Below are 5404 nucleotides of genomic sequence, written 5' to 3'. Positions count from 1 at the left end.
AATACACAAGCCGTATGTCAAATCCAGTTGCGTTTTTCTACGAAAAAACACAAACGGACTTCGGAAATGGCTTCTATGCCTACTGAAACCATCTGTAGACGATTAGGTAGTCTTTAAGCAATGTCAAGAGCGCGTATGGCAAGCCGTAGATCAAACGAATAGAAGAAACCCCAAATACACAAGCCGTAGGTCAAATCCGGTTGCGTTTTTCTACGGAAAAATGCAAACGGACTTCGGAAATGGCTTCTATGCCTACCGAAACCATCCTTAGTTCATTAAGTAGTCTTAAAGGAATTTCAAGAGCGTGTATGGAAAGCCGTAGGTCAATGGGTTTGAATTAACGTCAAATACAAAAGACGTTTATGTCAAATCCGGTTGCGTTTTTCTACGGAAAAACGCAAACGGATTTCGGAAATGACTTCTATGCCTACTGAAACCATCCGTAGTCCATTAGGTAGTCTTAAAGGAATGTCAAGAGTGCATATGGCAATCCATAGGTCAAACGGATAGAAGAAACGCCAAATACACAAGCCGTAGGCTAGGTCAAATCCGATTGCGTTTTTTACGAAAAAACGCAGACGGACTTCGAAAACTGATTCTACGCCTACCGAAACCATCCATAGTCCATTAAGTAATCTTAAGGAAATGTCAAGACCGTGTATGGCAAGCCGTAGGTTAAACGGACAGAAGAAACGTCAAATACACAAGCCGTAGGTCAAATCCGGTTGCGTTTTCCTACGTAAAAATACAGACGATCTTCGGAAACTGATTCTATGCCTACCGAAACCATCCGTAGTCCATTAGGTAGTCTTTAGGTAATGTCAAGAGCGCGTATGGCAAGCCGTAGGTCAAACGGATAGAAGAAACACCAAATACACAAGCCGTAGGTCAAATCCGATTGCATTTTTCTACGGAAAAACGCAGACGGACTCCGGAAACTGATTCTATACCTATCGAAACCATCCGTAGTCCATTGAGTAGTCTTAAGGCAATGTCAAAACTGTGTATGGCAAGCCGTAGGTTAAACGTACAGAAGAAACGTCAAATACACAAGCCGTAGGTCAAATCTGGTTGCGTTTTTCTACGAAAAAACGCAAACGGACTTCGGAAATGGCTTCTATGTCTACTGAAACCATCCGTAGACGATTAGGTAGTCTTTAGGCATTCTACGAATAGATCCATTGATGCAATATTTAAGGTGTCTGCTGATTCAAAGGCCTGGAGGCACATTGAAGATACCTGGCCACATTTTAAGAGTGAACCACGCAATTTGCGTTTGGGCATGGCAATGGATGGAGTCAATCCATTTGGCTTGAGAAGCTCGTTATGGAGCACTTGGCCTGTGTGCCTTATCAATTACAACCTCCCGCCGTGGCTTGCCATCAAGAAGGGTCATTTGATATTAAGCTTGATTGTACCTGGTAAGTTTAAGGCAAAAAACAAGGATGTTTATCTAGCTCCACTAGTTGACGAGCTCCAGGAGTTATGGCATGGGATCCACATAGCAGATGCGGTTGAACCAGTAGGACAACAACATGCAAGGATCCATGGACTTCTTATGTGGACTATGCATGATTGGCCAGGATACGGAGAAGCTTCTGGTAATGGTTCTTGATTTGCAACATTCTCGTTATTCGCAAGCACTTTGCCTTGGCCTGATTCATGCTTTAATATATGCAGGGCTAACAACTTCGTGATACAATGCATGTCCAATTTGCGGGCAGTCTTTGGATGTGCGCTATTCTGCCGCTCTTTGAAAACCATTTGCTGGATCCAATACATATATTCAAGAACGTGGGAGAGCTCCTCTAGAAGACAATCATGGGAATGAAAGACATGCATTGTATCCCAAAGTTGTTAGTCCTGCATATATCAAACCATGAATCAGGCCAAGGCAAAGGGCTTGCGAATAGCGAGAATTTTGTAAATCAATAAGCATTACCAGAAGCTTCTCCGTATCTTGGCCAATCATGCATAGTCCACATAAGAAGTCCATGGATCCTTGCATGCTATTGTCCTACTGGTTCAACCGCATCTGCTATGTCGATCCCATGCCCTAACTCCTGGAGCTCGTCAACTAGTCGAGCTAGATAAACATCCATGTTTTTTGCCTTGAACTTACCAGGTACAATCAAGCTTAAAATCAAATGACCCTTCTTGATAGCAAGCCACGGTGGGAGGTTGTAATTGATAAGGCACACAGGCAAAGTGCTCCATCACGAGCTTCTCAAGCCAAATGGATTGACTCCATCCATTGCCATGCCCAAACGCAAATTGCGTGGTTCACTCTTAAAATGTGGCCAAGTATCTTCAATGTGCCTCTAAGCCTTCGAATCAGCGGGCACCCTAAATGTTGCGTCAGTGGATCTATTCGTAGAATGCCACCATATCAACTTTGCAATGGAACCACAAGGAAACATGTTTTTTATTCTAGGAATAATAGGACAATGCCGCAACACTTTAGCTAGCACTGTCTCGCCAACTGCATCTTGTTTGTAGTGCATGTCCAAATGATTGCATTCTTTTTCGCAATGAATTCGTAGATTGTCTGTCGTGTCCTAAGTGCGGAACAATGCGCTACAAACAAGATGCAGTTGGCGAGACAGTGCCAGCTAAAGTGTTGCGACATTGTCCTATTATTCCTAGGATAAAAAACATGTTTCCTTGTGGTTCCATTGCAAAGTTGATGCGGTGGCATTCTACGAATAGATCCACTGACGCAACATTTAGGGTGCCCACTGATTCGAAGGCTTAGAGGCACATTGAAGATACCTGGCCACATTTTAAGAGTGAACCACGCAATTTGCGTTTGGGCATGGCAATGGATGGAGTTAATCCATTTGGCTTGAGAAGCTCGTGATGGAGCACTTTGCCTGTGTGCCTTATCAATTACAACCTCCCGCCGTGGCTTGCTATCAAGAAGGGTCATTTGATTTTAAGCTTGATTGTACCTGGTAAGTTCAAGGCAAAAAACATGGATGTTTATCTAGCTCGACTAGTTGACGAGTTCCAGGAGTAATGGCATGGGATCGACATAGCAGATGCGGTTGAACCAGTAGGACAACAGCATGCAAGGATCCATGGACTTCTTATGTGGACTATGCATGATTGGCCAGGATACGGAGAAGCTTCTGGTAATGGTTATTGATTTACAAAATTCTCGCTATTCGCAAGCCCTTTGTCTTGGCTTGATTCATGGTTTGATATATGCAGGACTAACAACTTCGGGATACAATGCATGTCTAATTTGCGGGCAGTCTTTGAATGTGCACTATTCTACCGCTCTTCGAAAGACAATTTATCAAGGCCACCACCATTATCTTCCAGATGGCCATCAATTGCGCAAAGACCATCTTGGTCGCGTCGAATGTCGTCCTATGCATGTACAAGAGTGGTGTCGCCGAAGGGAGCAACATGAGGGGCAACCTGTTCCACGAATGAAACGTTTTTCCATTCTCCATACGTTGCCGTACTGGGGTGATCTACTAATTAACCATTTGCTGGATCCAATACATATATTCAAGAACGTGGGAGAGCTCCTCTAGAAGACAACCATGGGAATGAAAGACAATCGAGCTTCATGAGATGATTTGCAGTCAGTTGAAAAGATGCCAGAGCTGTGGCCTTTCACCAATGTAGCTGGCCAAACAAAACTTCCAAGAGAGCCATGGGTATTGCTAAAAAACGAAGAGCGACAAGTTAAAAGGGTGATTTCAGATTTCAAGACGCCAACAGGATATATGCGATGTCTCAAGACAACATTCACCCGTGACAATCAACTGTCAGGAATGAAATCACACGACTGGCATAAGTTCTTGCAATTCATTCTTCCAATTGCGATCAAGGGGTGTTTAACAGAGGAAGTGCGGACCTGCATATACAAGATTTCAGAGCTGGTGCTGTGGATCTCTTCCAAGGAGATACGGGAGGAATCTATTGCAGTCGCAAGGGCTAACTCCATTGAGGCAGTTTGCATGATTGAGAAGTATCTACCCACGAGCTGCCTAACTATCCAAATGCACTTTCTCGTCCATGTAGTAGATGAGGTTGCAGTGACAGGTACAGTCCACAGCCGTTGGATATTCTTTCTAGAGCGGTTCATGAAAACACTTAAGGGTTTTGTTCGCCAAAAAGCACGTCCAGAGGGGAGCATGGCAGAAGGATGGATGGTGCAAGAGTCTCTTGTATTGACGACCGAATTTCTATCCGTTTCTGACCCAGAAATGCCTCGACTGTGGAGCGATGAGGAGGATGCAAGACTGGTGGGAGAGGAGCCGCAAGGGCAAGGGGTGCCAAAGAAAATGAACGACGCCATGCGAGAAAAGATCATGAAGTTTTGTATACTAAATTCAGCGCCGATGCAAAAATTTCTTGAAAGGTACGAAGACGAGAAAGAGAGACGCAATAGGGAGCGACCGGATTTCAGGCGAAGCCGAACGACTAGAGGTTTACCCTTGCCATACTATCTCACTCCTCTACCTGAATTCCCTACAATGGCATGGTTGGACAAGACAGTGAGAGCAGCTTGACAGATCGGAGAACCCATATCTCTAGAAGAGGAAGAGATGGCTATTGGATGTGACTGGAAGTATCATACATACATGGCACTGTGGTCGCATGGAAATCATTTCAGAACACAACAAATTGACAGCAGAAGAAACACGTTTGACAGTGGGGTAATGGTTAGTTTCATGCAAAAGAGTAGGGCCAGTGCAAGAGACACGAATGAGAGCACTATCAACCTAGATTACTGTGGTCTGGTGTTAGATATCCTGAAAGTAAGCTTAAGGCGGTTTGAGATGTTTTTGTTGGATGTGAAGTGGTTCAAGGTGATTACTTCTGGTCGCAATGCAACGGTACGCAGAGATGGAAACAAACTTGTGCAAATAGATTCTACAAAGGTTTGGACAGATGTGAGCAACACATTTACTCTCCCCGAACATTGCGAGCAAGTGGTCTTTGTAGCGGACCCTCGAGAGCGATAATGGTGGTTTGTGGTTTAGGTTGCTCCAAGAAATAAACAAGTATTTGAAGGGCAAGATCTCTTGGAGGAAAGTCAGTCAGACGACGTCCGTACTACTGTGACATTAGATGAGATGGACGAAGGTATGGCAGAGGAAGCTGACAGATATATGAGGGATGAGGCAGACGAGCCAAAATTGACACTTGTAGATGAAGATGCGATGGATGAAGACAATCTACCAGAACGAGTTGGGACAGAGTTATGTTTGCAATTAGATATAGACGATGATACGGTGCAAGATCTTATCGATGATGCCTCACTCGTTGAGGCCTAGGCCTGTAAGTGTTTGTGTGAAGACGTTGATTTAAAACTAAGCTTAAAGTTAATTTAAACACTGGGTAGCCAGAGGCACGGGTACTACGTCTCCGGGCTTCACACCCG

The sequence above is a fragment of the Adiantum capillus-veneris genome, chromosome 4 (genome assembly GCF_014529385.1).
Source record: "Adiantum capillus-veneris isolate H3 chromosome 4, ASM1452938v2, whole genome shotgun sequence".
In the NCBI taxonomy this organism is placed as follows: domain Eukaryota; kingdom Viridiplantae; phylum Streptophyta; class Polypodiopsida; order Polypodiales; family Pteridaceae; genus Adiantum; species Adiantum capillus-veneris.
The sequence above is the reverse complement of the archived record's forward strand: the minus strand, read 5'-3'. Positions refer to the sequence as shown.